This window comes from Taudactylus pleione, unplaced genomic scaffold (assembly GCF_031769625.1).
Source record: "Taudactylus pleione unplaced genomic scaffold, aTauple2 ptg000017l, whole genome shotgun sequence".
In the NCBI taxonomy this organism is placed as follows: domain Eukaryota; kingdom Metazoa; phylum Chordata; class Amphibia; order Anura; family Myobatrachidae; genus Taudactylus; species Taudactylus pleione.
In genome coordinates, this window is record NW_028284419.1 from 2,225,446 (window position 1) to 2,241,936 (window position 16,491).

Sequence of the window (16,491 nt, forward strand, 5' to 3'; positions counted from 1 at the left end):
CATGAAGAACATACTAGCCCCCAGTAGAATGAAATCCCAAAAAAATTTAACCACCGCTAAGAAAGATATTAATGTGGGTTAATTCCTTGTTAAAAAACCAAGTTGTTATCCTTGCAACAAATGCATATGTTGCAAGTTTATGGAGAAAACTAACTTCATTCAGCAGGGAGAAGGTGGTAAAAATTATAAATTACGGGAAGTAGTCACGTGTATGACTACCTTCGTTGTATATAGAATTACATGTAAATGCGGGCTAGCTTATGTCGGGAAAACAAAGAGAAGTGTCAAATTACGTATTCAAGAGCATCTGCGAAATATTAAAAACAATGTAAAGAATCATAGTCTACCTAGACATTTTTCGGAAGTTCACAGATCAGAAACAAATGGGTTCACTTTCACAATTCTTGAACATATTAATGAAGATCCAAGAGGGGGAAATAGAGAGTTAACACTAGCAAAAAGAGAGACATACTGGATTTATATGTTAAATACCCTTTCTCCGGGGGGTTTAAATGAAGGGATAGATATAGTTTCTTTTCTTTGAGTGGTTATTGTATTAGTAAAACATTTTAAATGTACCAATGGAAACTGTGTGTGATAATATGGTTATTTCTGGTATGTGTAAACAAATCTTAGTAATAGATTATTTTTGTAAAGTATTAATGTAACACTGTAGGATTCTTTTGGGAATTAATACGATAAGAGAGTAGTTGGAATAATATGATATTAACTAAAGTATAATAAAGGCGAAAAAATGTTTAATTGTTGGTTGGTCACATATTTATACACTTGTTATACATTACATAAGGGATTATTGAATATATATAATTAATAGGTAATATTTATGTAGGTGATAGTAGGTTTAGTAAAGATACGAGTAAGTACATGATTTAAATATTTATTTAAAGTAATGTATGTATAATAAAGGCACTTTGTTTAACACAAATAAAGTATAGTTAATATGGATTAAATAAAGATCAATGTATTATAAATATAATTTATTGGTATAAGATATTATTATTTGAATGAAATTAAAAGTATTTATATGGCGTGATATTTAGAATCACTGTATATTGGGTTAATAGGCATTACAAAAGTAAAGATGTAGTTATGAAATATTTGTTATCAAATTCAAAGATGGCGTCCGTTTCCATGGAGCCAGTATACAGAGGAGTAACAGTATTACGGAGCCGTAAAAATCCAAAATGGTGCCTGTCCCCATAGCTACGGGACGCACACTGTACATTAGGTCAATAGACATTATAAAAACATATCGTTACAGTAAGGAATCATTCGTAATTAAAATTAAAAGATGGTGTCCGCGTATATGGGGCTAATATTTAAATGGTTTACAGCATTGTGGAGTCTCGGAAATCCAAAATGTTGTCTGTCCCCTTAGCAACGAGATGCTTGGTGATCATGAGAGATTGAGGATTAATTAAACACTGCGGTAGGCTTGTGGGTCTCCGTGCACTTAGATGATAGAGTGTGGAGTGGCAAAGTGCCATTTGGGAGCGGTATTAAAGCTGATATGTGGAGTTGATGGAGTAGGACCGAGTCCGCATAAGAGGAGTGATGTCACTGCATTGTGGCATCTGTTACCATGACAACAGTGTACGGGCGGTTATAGTAGGTTGGTGCCACACGTGACAAGGATTGTCACTGTGAGGTCCAACGTATATGAATGTTAGCCGGAGGTGGGAACCATGACAACGGCAACACAGATCAGAAGTAGGTCTATCACATGGGCACATTTAACCAATGGAGAGAAGGAAGAAAAAAAAAAAAAAACATAGATGAGAAGTAGGTCTATCATATGGGCACATTTAACCAATGGAGAGAAGGAAGAAAAAAAAAAAAAAAACATAGATCAGAAGTAGGTCTATCACATGGGCACATTTAACCAATGGAGAGAAGGAAGAAAAAAAAAAAAAAAAAAAAACCATAGATCAGAAGTAGGTCTATCACATGGGCACATTTAACCAATGGAGAGAAGGAAGAAAAAAAAAACATAGATCAGAAGTAGGTCTATCACATGGGCACATTTAACCAATGGAGAAAAAAGCTACAAAATCAAGATGGATGCTGGGACTTTTTTACATTTTTATCAATTAGATGATTCCAAACGAATAAAAAGGTTTATGATATTATAAACCAAGCGGTTTGTTGATAATGTGAATTTCCAACAAGTCTTTATTATTAAGATTAATGTACTTTAAGAAATTATAAGGTTTTTTAAGGTTGCACTGAATCACCAATGAAATTTAGGAGGAAGTGATGACATAGTTGCTAGAGGTTAAAAAGGAGGTTTGAATGAGAAAGGTTAGTGTAGCAGTTGGATTCAGAAGCATAAGCATCTACCCAGAAAGTAATAAATTCCCAAAGGAATCTTGCTGTTATTTTTATATAATATACTTGTAAAATTTATGTACTTTGTTTAATAATATTTTTGTCATTCTGTTATGGTGATTAATGTTTGTCTCTTTAAAATGGGATTAAGTGTATATTTGGATAAAAAAATTATATGTAATATATGATGATGTACTGATTTTAGTGATACAATAGGTTAAGGTGATAAGATATATGATATATACAATAAAGGATATTTATTTTTAAAAAGTATATAAAAATTGTATTATGTAAAATGTATTATGTAAATTAAGAGAAATTTATATTCTAATAAGGCTGAGGAAACGAGCCAATACATTATGGTGAGCCTTGATTATGTGGCCTATTATTGAAACATTTGTTTTAATATTAAATAGGTTGCACGGTTTTGGTTCAGTAAATTGACCACCAGATGGTCTGACATAAACTACGGGTACCGTTTTTTAGACATCAAGTATGAGGTATGTAATGTAGATATATGAGACCAGAAAGTTGTTTTTAAAAAAAAAAAAAAAAAATGTACGATAAAAATATTATTATTGAATATATGTATCTTTAATATTAAATAGGTTTTACAGTTTGTGATCCAAAGAATTGCCTAATTTTGGGTATACATTATGTACATGTGTATACATCAATATTGAGGTATGTAATTTTGAAAGAGATGTATTTGAATATTACCATTGTTTTGAGTTCAATTCATTACCAGTGACACCTAGTATATATAATATATATCATATATTTTAGATCTACCCCTGAAGAAGTCTCATAAAGAGACGAAACGCGTAGGGTTTTAATGAAAGGTGGAAACTACATTTAAACATCTGCTGATCGAAAGGTGTATGATATCCCTTTCCTAAGATTGGAAGGCTGTGCATTACCAAATTGTGTAAGATTGTCCATCTAGCATACTGTTAAATTTTAATAAAGAATTATTTTACTTTCTATTTTTCTAATTCTTACTAACGTTGGCCTTGGGCCTGTGTTTGGGTGTCTTGGTACGAGGGTATCTTTTTTAGAACCTCGAGGAGGACTTAATGCGAACTCATAGTTTGGACTAATTGATCAAAATAACGAGTAGGAATAACGGTGAAGTTGTCTCTTCAAAAGAAAAAGAAGACGTATAAGCCTTTGGAGAGATTGCATTGTGTTTTACAAATTTTAAAATAAATTGTGTTGCGATTTAGCGCCCCATCAGTAATCCATTTGTATATCTTTGAATTAGTCCTTCTAACAGGGGACTTACTGAAGGGTGCTGCTGTATGTGAATTGATCAGCGCAGTTTGTGATTTTTTGTGATATATATATATATATATATATGTACCGTATATACTCGAGTATAAGTCGACCCAAATATAAGCCGAGGTACCTAATTTTACCACGAAAAACTGGGAAAACTTATTGACTCGAGTATAAGCCTAGGGTGGGAAATGCAGCAGCTACTGGTAGTAATCCCCCCCTGGTACTGTCCCCAGTAGTGGTAGTGCCCCCAGTAGTAATCCCCCCTGGTAGTGCCCCCAGTAGTAATATCCCTCCCTGGTAGTGCCCCCAGTAGTAATACCCCCCCTGGTAGTGCCCCCAGTATTAATCCCCCCCCTGGTAGTGCCCCCAGTAGCAATATCCCCCCCTGGTAGTGCCCCCAGTATTAACCCCCCCTGGTAGTGCCCCCAGTAGCAACATCCCCCCCTGGTAGTGCTCCCAGTATTAATCCCCCCCCTGGTAGTGCCCCCAGTAGCAATATCCCCCCCTGGTAGTGACCCCAGTATTAACCCCCACTGGTAGTGCCCCCAGTAGCAACATCTACCCTGGTAGTGCCCCCAGTATTCCCCCCCTCCCTGGTAGTGCCCCCAGTAGCAACATCCCCCCCCTGGTAGTTCCCCCATTATTAATCCCCCCCCTCTGGTAGTGCCCCCAGTAGCGATATCCCCCCCCCTGGTACATGTACATTAACACTATTACCTTAAGTAAGCGCTGTACCACGATGTTCTGCTGCAGACCGGGTAGGGGCTGTCGCGAGTTCCAGTACGTCCCATGTTGATGACATCACGGCAGTGACGGGTTGCCATAGTAACCTGATAGTTGCCGGAAAACAGTCTCCCCGGTCTGCAAAAGCAGAACGGAGACATTATCAAAATGAAATCAACAGCCTCCATAAACACATTGAAAGTTCAAATGTATAATAAATGCTATAGCACAAGCGGCACTTATGCTAATGGCTGCCGCACACTGGAACAAAACCTCCGACACTTTAGCCTAGATATAAAACAACTGGCTAATGTCTTCCAGATATACTGGGGACCTGTTGAAAATAACTAACACTCGCATCAATTGTATTACAATGACCAAATGTGGCCTTATTATACATTTGAACTTTCAATGTGTTTATGGAGGCTGTTGATTTAATTTTGATAATGTCTCCGTTCTGCTTTTGCAGACCGGGGAGACTGTTTTCCGGGAACTATCGGGTTACTATGGCAACCCATCACTGCCGTTATGTCATCAACATGGGACGTCCTGGAACTCGCGATTGCCCCTCCCCGGTCTGCAGCAGAACATCGTGGTACAGCGCTTACTTAAGGTAGGAGTGTGTTAATGTACATGTTTATGTCATATGATGTTTGCCTTGACAAAAAAGCCTAGAGGCTTTGAAACGTTGGCTATACATTGATTCAATACAACTTTATCTACATAAATCAGACTTTCTTGTCTTTTTATTATTTCTCTACTGAAGGCAACCAAGCAGCTGCATCATTTGTATTGAAGTGCCGGTCCATTTTTGCCAGTTTATATATATATATATATATATTCTAGAACCAAATAAAATAAAGTGGGCGCACCATCGTGCATCAAGACAACTACTTCCACATGAGGTCGTCTCCACATCAAGCCATGCCCCTATGCATTTCATCATCAAGACTTTGTCAGAGGGCTGGCTTAATGTTCTTAGGTGTCCGTATAAATAGGGTAAATTCACCTCAATAGCAGAAATCAGCTGCAATCGTTATTATGTAATGACATTGATACTAAATACACATTGCTTTGTTACATAAAAAAGGATATATATTATCCAAATTGGAATGCAAATTGTTTAAATACAATACAATCTTCTATTGCATATACAGGAACTATATATCAACTCTAAAAAAATGTTAAAAAACATGTTATACTATATGTTGATAAAAATGGAAGGAAGCCATGATCAATCAATAAAAGGATGTTATAAAAGAAAGGCTAATTACAATCTCAAAGAAAAGGTGTAATCTCAAATCCTTCATTTAATCCATGAGGGTGTACCATATTCAATGTAAGGATCCAATATGTTTCTCTGTTTAGAAGCATATTTAGTCTATCACCACCTTTTTGGTCTACTGTAACATGATTCAATCACATAAATTTTAAAGTCTCTGGGTTACTTGCATGACATATTTTAAAATATCTATGGACACTATGATTATCTACTGCATTCTTGATGTTTCTCATATGCTCTAAATTGCGAATTTTGAGAGATCTTTTGTCCAATATATTTCTTCTCACACCCGCATTCAAGCATATAAACGGGATGTAGTTATGAGACCATCGGCCGCATGGCCGCCGGTCTCAATCTCGGAAGTGTAATCCTGGCAAGTGATTTAAAATAGATGTTGAAATACTGACACCTATGTTAATCCCAACGCTAGAACGCCGAGGACGCCAAGACCAATCGTCCTCCTGCCGAGTAAGAATGATCTTAGCCCAGAGATAGGGGGGGTGTGGTTTGGGGACCCCCAGGGGGATTTAGGGTTTAACACCAGCCCAGGGAAGGTTAGGGTTAGGCTTGGGAAAGGGGGGGTTAGGGTTAGGCACTAGGGGGGAGGTAGGGTTAGGCACGCCATGGGGATGTTTAGGTTTTAGGGTGCAGGGAGGGGGGTTAGGTTTAGGCACCCCTGGGGGGAGATTAGGATTAGGCACTAGGGGGGGAGGTTAGGGTTAGGCACCCCCTGGGGAGGGTTAGGTTTAGGGTGCAGGGAGGGGGGTTAGGTTTAGGCACTCCTTGGGGGAGGTTAGGGTTAGGCACCCCTAAAGGAGGGTTGGGGGGGAGAGGGTAGGGTTAGCTTACTTACCTCACACTGTCGGGATTTCCTCCATCAGGCTCATGCTGTTGTGCTGCCGGTATTTCAATCCCATTCCATATAAACTACGAGAGTTGTATTGCAGTTGATTAAACCATTTACCTTATATTCTTTACCCTTATCTTTTTCTCTTCTAAAAGTTTTCTTTCCCTTGAGACCATGTGGGCAAACTTTACACCCTCTGCACGTATAAAACCCCTCACTGATTCCTTTTTTTCAATACTAATTTTTTTTTATTTCATGACTGCATTATACATATTATTCTTTCAACAGGTTATTACATTTATATGCATATTTTATCCTATATTTATCCACCAATTACATAGTTATTATTATGTTCTTCGCAGTTGACATTTTATAATCTTTACATACTTCATAACATAGTCATACATCAAAATACTTCCTCCCCTAATTGTATCTTTTCTTCCTCATACCATTTTGTTTGTCTCACTTCTCCTCTTAGGGCATTTTTAACTTGTTCTGTTAGCTGTTTGATATATAGTACCCATATTGATAAAAACCCATTAACTCTTTCTTTGTCCTTTCTTTGTCCTTTGACATTTCTATCCATTCCATTCTGAATAAATATATAACTCTTATATGCATTGATGTTATATCTAGTGGGTTTTTCGATATCAATTGTTTTTGTTGTAGCTGCAATAATTTTACTTACCCATTTTTTTCCCCTGTTGTCAATTCATCTTTATTTTTTCTACTTATAACATCCCATATTGCCCATTCTGGCGTTATCTCAACTGTTTTGCCTAACACTGTTTTAATATACAATTGTACTCGTGTCCAAAGTGCTTTTACTTCCCTACATTCCCATATACAATGCATTATCCTTGCTTCAGGTTGATTACACTTAAAACAATCAGAATTTAATGCCAATCCCATTTTATATTTCACGTCTGGAGTTAAATATGCATTATGTAGTATTTTAAGATGCATCCCAGTATATGATGCCATTGTAAGTTGTTTATTTAATTTTACTATGTTGTAATCATATGGTTATGTCTGAAAATATCTCCTTCCATCTAGCTACTCCTACCTTTCCCATTTCCATATTTATTATACTACGTATCTGACTATATATTTTTGATGTTGAAATTACCTGTCCCAAGCGGTGGAGCTGATTTTTAAAATGTTTTTTTGTTGAAACTACAGGTAAAGTGTTGGTGCTAGATAATTTATTTACATTTTAGCTCCCTTAAACATTAGCTACTGTAGGTCTTTCTGGAACATATGGGGACAGGACTGGATCCATTTTAATAATATACCAATAATCGGAGATGGCTTTACATATCTACTTATTATAATCGCTATACTGAGTGACAAAAGGGCACTGAATGACATATATAGCAGCTACAACCCTCTTAAGACATCTTGCTCTTTCAACTGCAGAGTTAATAAGAGACAATGGATAATCATTCTCAAGAAAGCTTGATATTTATATATATATATATTCGACTGTTCGTCAAACTTCTCCAAAGTGTTACAATTCCATCTCAACCTGACTAGTTGTGAGAAAGGAAGATTAATTTTCATTTTCCACTTGATATCATGACAAATTTTAAAATCTAAATAGTTATTACTATCTACTGGTTTAAAACAAGTTGATGTCATAATTTCTTTTTATTCACCATGACTTTGTTTGTCATCAAGCACTAAATCTAGGAATTACATTTTTTGATCTTAATAATTTTCTGTAATAATTAAACTTAATTTATTCTTATTAAAATAATCCATTAATCTAAAAAATTCCTCCTTCGTTCCCTGCTATACAATCAATATATCATCTATATAGCACTTGAATGCAACTATACTGTCAAGATATGGATAATTATTTTTATAAACAAGGTTGTTTTCCCATATACCCATATACAGATTTACAAAACTGTGTGCACAAACCGTCCCCTTCGCAGTTCTGAAGATCTGCAGGTACTGTTTCTTTAAGAAAGTGTAGTAGTAATATTTCAGCACATAATTAAGAAAAATCAATAAAAATTATTAAACATCTATACTTCCCATTTAAAAGAATATTCCCATTTAAGAGCATCAACCATATGCAGAACTTGAGTTGAATCCTTTACATATATATATATATATAACAGCTTCAAAATGTGGTTAAGGTGCAATCAGGGAGATTGCTAGACTTTTCAGGGAGTCAGGGAAATTGCTACTATTTCAGGGAGTCTCCCTAACAATTAGGGAGAGTTGGCAAGTATGCAACATTTTGCTAAATTATTCAAAATGTTATAAAAAAAGTAAATTGATGAATTAACGAATCTAGCAAATAAGCACAAAGCTGCATAGGGTCCTTACCTTGTAATCCACAAGCACACAGTCAGACTGAATACACCTGTACAGGATGAAGTTATTCTTCAACTATTGTTAGGCGTGGAAAGGATGTTTTATAAATCACACTGCTTTGGGAGGAGCTATACATAGTATTTAAAAAACACCTGGGGATAAGAATGCAGAGGTACAGTATGTGGTCCCAATACCATTTCAAAACCTGTTTATTTTTCATATGCAAAACACTGTAAATATCCCATGACAATTAGGCACAGTGGTAAACAAGTTCAGTGCAGGGGAATCCGTATGAAATACCGACAGAGGGGATGCCGGCTGTCAGTACACTGACAGCGGCATCCTGATGGTTTGAATCCCAACAGGGGAATAGTAAGTAGTGTTCCCCTCTCCTATTTGCTTCCTAACCTTCCTTTTTTGTACCCTCATACTAACCCTCCCTACCCCACACCCTAACCATAACCCTACCGGTAAGTGCCTAATCCTAACCCTGCCCCCTTAGTGCTTAACCCTCCCCCCTTTGTGCCTAACCCTAACCTCCCCCAGGTGGTGCCTAAACCTAATTCCCCCTTTCTAGAGAATAACCCTAAACTCCCACATCCCAAAGCCTTACACTAAGTTCCCCTGGGGTGCCTAAAACTAATCTGCCTTCCCCCCATGGCTGATACTTACCTTGCCTCGATCTCCTTATGATTGCGATGTTGGCTGCTGGGTTTTCAATGTCGGCATCCCCAGCCTTAACAGGATTCCGCCGCCGCTGTTTTCTCAGTGATCGGGATTCCGGTGCCGGGATTTCAGCAGCTGGCATCCCAATCGTAGGGATATTAACTACATCCCCAGTGTAGAGGCAGTGTTTTAACCCAACTGTTCTGTTCGTGTCTGCTATACGGATGTACTGTTCGGGTCAATATGACCCGTATCATAAAATTACGCTTTTCATTATTATTAAATAATAGGACTATTCTCTAAAATTGTATTGGGTTAAATAAAGATATTATTCTTTCAAAAATCAAAACCAAATTAAAAACAAAATACAAAAATTTTGGAAAAATTGTTTAATATAGGTATTTAGTTGTTTTTACAAACTGGGCAGTAACATGTAACATGGGATTTACAAATATGTTTTTTGCAATTGGTACATGAAATGTTTATTTTATTATAATTTTTTGATGGTCAAAATGGGATGTAGTCTGGAACCCGGCGGTCTAAATGCCGACCGCCGACTTCCAGACTGTTTTATCCCGATTAGGGACGAATGACAGGCGTCTAAATCTAGATGCCTGTCATTTGCCCGACGTCTGGAGACCGGCGCCCGGCATCCCGATCGAGTGGATACCGGGCGCCGCAGCGGACAGCCGCGGGGGTGGAGGGTTAGGTTTAGGGCTCCCGGGGGGGACTTAGGGTTAGGCACCCCTAAGGAGGGTTATGATTAGGGGGGTTAGGTTAGAATAGTAAATACTTACCTTTAGTACGATCGGGATGGGGCAGCCGTTGCCGGCCGGCGGTAATACATATCACACCCATCAAAATTTACTGTAAATCTGGCATGTTTGACAGCTCCAACTGTCCCCATTGAAGTTCCTGGTTGTTGAATGGATATTCTTCATAATTTTACATGACTCTTCTTTTCTCATGACTGCTCGCGTGGCAAACAAAGGGGTGTTGATTTGAGGCACCTCCAATTGCATTACTGTAGGGGCATGTCCAGCACTCTCAGAGGTGCTGGGCTGCCTGCAGGCTCTCCCTGCACTGTGAATGGATGTCGTGCGCATGCGCATGGCATTTATTCATCTGCTGCTCTACTCTTCTATATAGCAATGACAGTGTCCCCTCCAACTTCCCCCCCTCCCCCCACAGAACACTCCAGTCCATGGGTGGGGCAGTGGGACAGTCCTAGAAAATTGTGACTATCCTGCTGAAAGCGGGACAGTTGTGAGGTATGGAACAGACTTGCAGAAACTTTAAGTTCAGCGAAATTGTCCAGCTCACCATGTGAACTTTTATAACTATGAATATGTGAAATACTGACATACTTAGAATGTAAAACAATAAACTAACATTGTATTCATAATTTCTTGAATTTTTATTGTTGAAATAATGTGTTTTGAAAAATATATGGTCACTCACTGGTATAATATTCATGTCGGGTCATATGGACCCAAACAGTACATTAGTACTTACTAGTCACAACTTGTAAAAATTAGGGATTGTGCGCAGACCCCCGTGTTTTGGTTTTGGATCTGTATCTCCTCATGTTTTGGATCTGGAATTGGTTTTGCCAAAACTGCCCCTTGCATGTTTTGGTTTTGGTTTTGGATCTGTATTTTTTATTAAAAAAATCATAAAAACAAATAAAATAACATAACTTGGGCCCTGTTTTGTTCCTACAGTATTATTAACTTCAATAACATTTATTTCCAGTCATTTTCAGTCAACTCACAGCTCACAATATTGATTTCATCTAGTTTAGGGCCAAAAGGTTGCATCCAGCTAGCTGGCTGACTAAGCTAAATGACAGCAGTAGGTGGCACTAACATGTGGCAGTTCAGCTTCCAACATGGCACAGAGTGGCATTGCAGTGGTAGACAGGATGGCAGTTTAATAAACTATACGACCTCTAGGAAGTTTAAAAACCAAGAATGCTTTCCTTAACTAGGTCAGAGGACCAACAGAGTTGGAATATGTTTATGGACTGAAGACAGGGAAAGGACGGAAGGATTGATTCGTTTTTAATTTATTTATTTTAATGTTTTGATTCTTAACAAAATTATCAGGGAAGTCTATCTAGGATCGAGTTCTTCAGTTCCTAAACGACATAGTTGATCTGGAGGAGATTTTTGAATTTTTAGACATCTAATAGAAATACACAGATATGGGTGCTCCAGATATATATATATTAGGTGTAATCAAAAGCAGCTCACCCAGAAGGATAAGCTAATCCTGAATATGTGATTAGAAGAAAAAAGACCAAGGAGCGCTAATGAAAACACTGGTGTGACTGATGGGAAATAAACTCTTAATCAACTCAATTGGGATATATCAAAATTTTATGAATTAGTTGACCATAATGATTCTACTGGTTATGACGTACATTCAATAGAGACATGAAATAACACACCTTTTCCTTTTCTGGGATTATATGTTTTTAAAAAGGACTATTTTTTATGCATATCATTTATTCATTTTTCACCACCAAGTTTTTGTTTAGGTCTCATTAACTGTTTCAATTGATCATATGTGTTACTTGTGTGTTATTTCATGTCTCTATTGAATGTACGTCATAACCAGTAGAATCATTATGGTCAACTAATTTATAAAATTAGTCTTGGTCTTTTTTCTTCTAACTAATAGAAATTATGTGGCCTTGCTTGTGGAGGTGCTGCTAGAACACACTGTAATGTACACAGACATTTACTTTGTATTCAGGGAGGTTGTTAGGGATAATTGGACCAAGACTTGCTGTTTACATCAGAGGAAAGCAGCCTATAGTTCTCCGGCTGAACTAGAACTCCCAGCATCTGTGATGTTTGCTGAGCAAACAACAGGTGGTGTGCTTTAGGTTACCTTAGCCTGCTTTACACACTGCATGTACCATGTAAATATGTATGTATTTGACCAATATACACAGCTAATTATTGTATTAAATTTATTTTCACTTTATCTTTCTTTTTATTTTTTGTGTATTGGGCCTGAACGAGGCAGCAGCCCCTTGATGAACAACTCAGACAGCACCCTTTTTTAGTAGACAACAAAGCACCCCTGCTGAGTGCAGACAGACCACCTGCAGAGTCACAAATACATGGATGATAAACTGCGGCATTGTCACAGAACAATAATAGTGCAGCTAAGTTTCAACCACACACACACAAAAAAAGAAAGAAAAATAGTACTTTGATTTTTTTTACACTGGGGCAGAGCACCTCTAATTGACAGAGCACCGCCTGGACAACACAGCACCCCTTTATGGACTGCAACCCTAGCCTGATGGATGGGACAACAACACAGCAGCACTCACAGTTAATTGACAGGACAAGTGACACAGCAGCTGCAGCACCCACTGAAGAAGTCCCCCTTTATATACTGCAGCCTAAGCCCATTTATGGACAACACACCAGCAGCCTTCAGGCCAAGACCCCGAGTGGACACACACACTGAGTGACTGACAGTGATTACACCGCTCATTTCTAGTAAAAATGAACATATTAAGAAAAATATTTGCCATAAAAAATGAAGGTCAAAAGATATGGAAATCCTAGTTACATAAATAATGAACTGACACCAAAATTAATTTTGTCAAATAGACCCCAACAGAACAGCAGGGTTAAACAAATACCAGCTCTGCAATTAGATGAGTGCCTAGAGGGGAGCTTAACCCTACACACACCACGTGACACCACTAAAAACCCATCACCTAGCAACCACAAATAAATTGGCATCAAATGAATACATTGTCGAGATAATATGTTAACATTACTAACTGGCTATTACACTAATCTTAAATAGTGATACACGCTATGATATAACCCTTATAAGCCCCTATATTTCTTCAATCGTATGGGCATTTACAAATATTCATTATCTTATAAAGGTAAAGTGCATAAGATAGTTAAAAGATAAGCATAAAAATGCAAATGAATAGTGGTGGACATTATCTAAGCCATAAAAAGATGTATTTATTCTAAGCTCTCTTTATTTCATATGGGCTCTGTTTATTTCATATACAACTACTATCACAATATTATAGGAATCTAAATAGAATATCTGGCATGATCTTCTAAACATAACTACTGACATGGCAAACCTCAATTTTTGGCAGTGTAATAAGAATATCAACACCTGTGCGCAGACATAAAGTTATATCCTAAGCCTCAACAATTCACCTCCAAAGTATGAGGCGGACACCCACTCTAAGAACCCACAGGGACCTATGGTGTATCCAACATGGTTACTCAAACTCACATACAAATCGGAGGACTATTACTGATCGCCATATCTATACAGAAACGATTAAGTCATGCAATTATTTCATAGAAAGTACACTAGTGATATATTCTCATTCAGCCTTCATGGTGATATTACATCTAGCCTATAAATCCACTCTGCCTTTTGGTTAAGTAATATTTTACCCCTGTCCCTGCCCCGTGGCAAAGGGGAACATGGTCTATCATCCTATATCGGAGTGATGTCAAGGAGTGATTACATTCAATAAATGTCGGGCGACAGGCTGATAACTGTTCTTGTTCAATAATGCTGCCTTAATGGAGAATAGGTGTACCACCATCCTCTCTTTTAATTTCCTTTGGGTTTTGCTTACATAAGATAAGCCACAAGCAGTGTGATCGATTTGTCGCATATTGATATTCATCTATAACTTTTGGAACTTATACTTACAAAGAGTTACTTTGTATTTAATGGTGTATTCTATCAACAATTGAAATGCTGTGCTATGGGCTCGTCAGTGGCCCCAGCATATGCCAAATCATATATGTTCTACATTGAGGATATGTTGTTTTTCCAGAATGTGGAGATCAGGTCTAGATTAGCACTATATATGCCAGACCTTTGGTGCATATATATATATATATATATATATATATACGAATACAGGAATGAGCGGCACTCAGCAGACTGGTGATAAGAAATATTAAAAGTCCTTTAATCCAACAACGTTTCGGGGTTAACCCCCCATCTTCAGGGACAGACAGTGCAAACATAAAGTGCACATGACAACATATATATATACCAGAAAAAATAACATCAATAATCTAATCAGTGTACTCACCTGGGCAACGCCGACCGACAGTGAAACCGCTCCATGCGCCGGGACACATCACAGCATTGTCGCGATGACGTCATTGGGCGGCGCCACTCCAGGGAGCAACCAATGGCCGACGTGGATGCATAGTCAAGACAACACGTCTGCTGTCAAACAAAGCAAAACATAAATCAATAACACCACTAGATCAATGAACAATTGATCTAGATGCTACATTTTAAAACATTTCTGACCATATGTTAACAAACACATAACAATAAGGGCTTGAATCATAAACTAGCCACTGCCATTATGAAAAATTACAAATAGGAGGTTACAAAAAACATTGGAGTCCAAGGGACTCATTTAACCCTTTAGGTGCCAACGTGTTTAGCATATGAATCCACCTGCTCTCTCAGACGTGTTGTCTTGACTACGCATCCACGTCGGCCATTGGTTGCTCCCTGGAGTGCCGCCGCCCAATGACATCATCGCGACAGTGCTGTGATGTGTCCTGGCGCTTGGAGCGGTTTCGCTGTCTGTCGGCGTTGTCCAGGTGAGTACACTGATTAAATTATTGATGTTATTTTTTCTGGTATATATATGTTGTCATGTGCACTTTATGTTTGTACTGTCTGTCCCTGAAGATGGGGGGTTAACCCCGAAACATCGTTGGATTAAAGGACTTTTAATATTTCTTATCACCAGTCTGCTGAGTGCTGCTCATTCCTGTATTCGTGTGTTGGGCATTATTACCCTGGGAGGGCACCGTAGCAAGATAACCATTATCCCAGAGTGCCGGGCATTTTTCTTTATATATATATATATATATATATATATATATATATATAAAATATATACATATAAAAATATGAAAATATGTAACAGGGGGAGTTTATAAGGACTAAATATCATAAAAATTAAATTCCACAAATGGGGGACAGTGATTCCATTAAAAGGGGGGATGTACTATAAAAGAACAACCGGAGAGTGGAGTTTAATCCAGAAAAAAATTTTGGTCAATATTTAGTCCTTTAGGGGTTAAAGATCCCAAGGTATGGATCCATTGGTTTCACATTTTTTTAGAGACATTAAAATGTCTCTTCCTCTCCAGTGAGGAGTCACCTTTTGGATTCCTGTAAATTTCATGCCATTTGGATTCTTGTTATGTTTTTCTAGAAAGTGCTATAAAAGGCTATACAATTATGTAGTTAGTCCTTTTCTTATATTACATATGTGTTCGGCTATTCTGACTTTTAGTTTTATTTTAGTTTGTCCCACATATTGTTGCCTGCAAGGGCATTCTAATAAATAAACTACCCCCTCTGTTTCACAAAGTATTTGTTCTTTGATCCTGAACTTCTTCAGATTTTGATTTGACTGGTACTCTTTTATTTTCTTTGTTAAGTTGTGACCATGATTCTTGCATCCTTAACATGTTATACAATGGAAGAATCCTTTATTTCTTGATTCCTTATTTTCTTCCAATGGTATGTAACTCTTTGTTAGTTCCTGTTTAAGATTTTTTGCTTTAGTGTAGATGATCTTTGGTCTTTCTGAAATTATAGTTGTCAAATCTTCATCTAGATGTAGTATGTGTCAGTGCCTTTGATACATATATTCTATAATTCTGTAATTGCTATTGTACCATGTTATCAATGCCAGTTCTGGGTTTACTTTGATTTTCCATCTATATTGTATAGCGTCTTTTCTGTCTAGATTCATTTTTTTCATGATTTCCTTTTGTAAGGCTTCGTCTCTATATCCTTTCTCCAAAATTTTTGTTTCAGTTCTTCAATTTGTTTCAAAAATTCTTCCTTGTTTGTGCAATGCCTAAAAATTCTTTTTATTTGGCCTCCTGGTATGTTTTTAATCCATTTCTTATGGTGATTGCTGGTTGTTCCAAGGATGTTGTTTCCATCAACT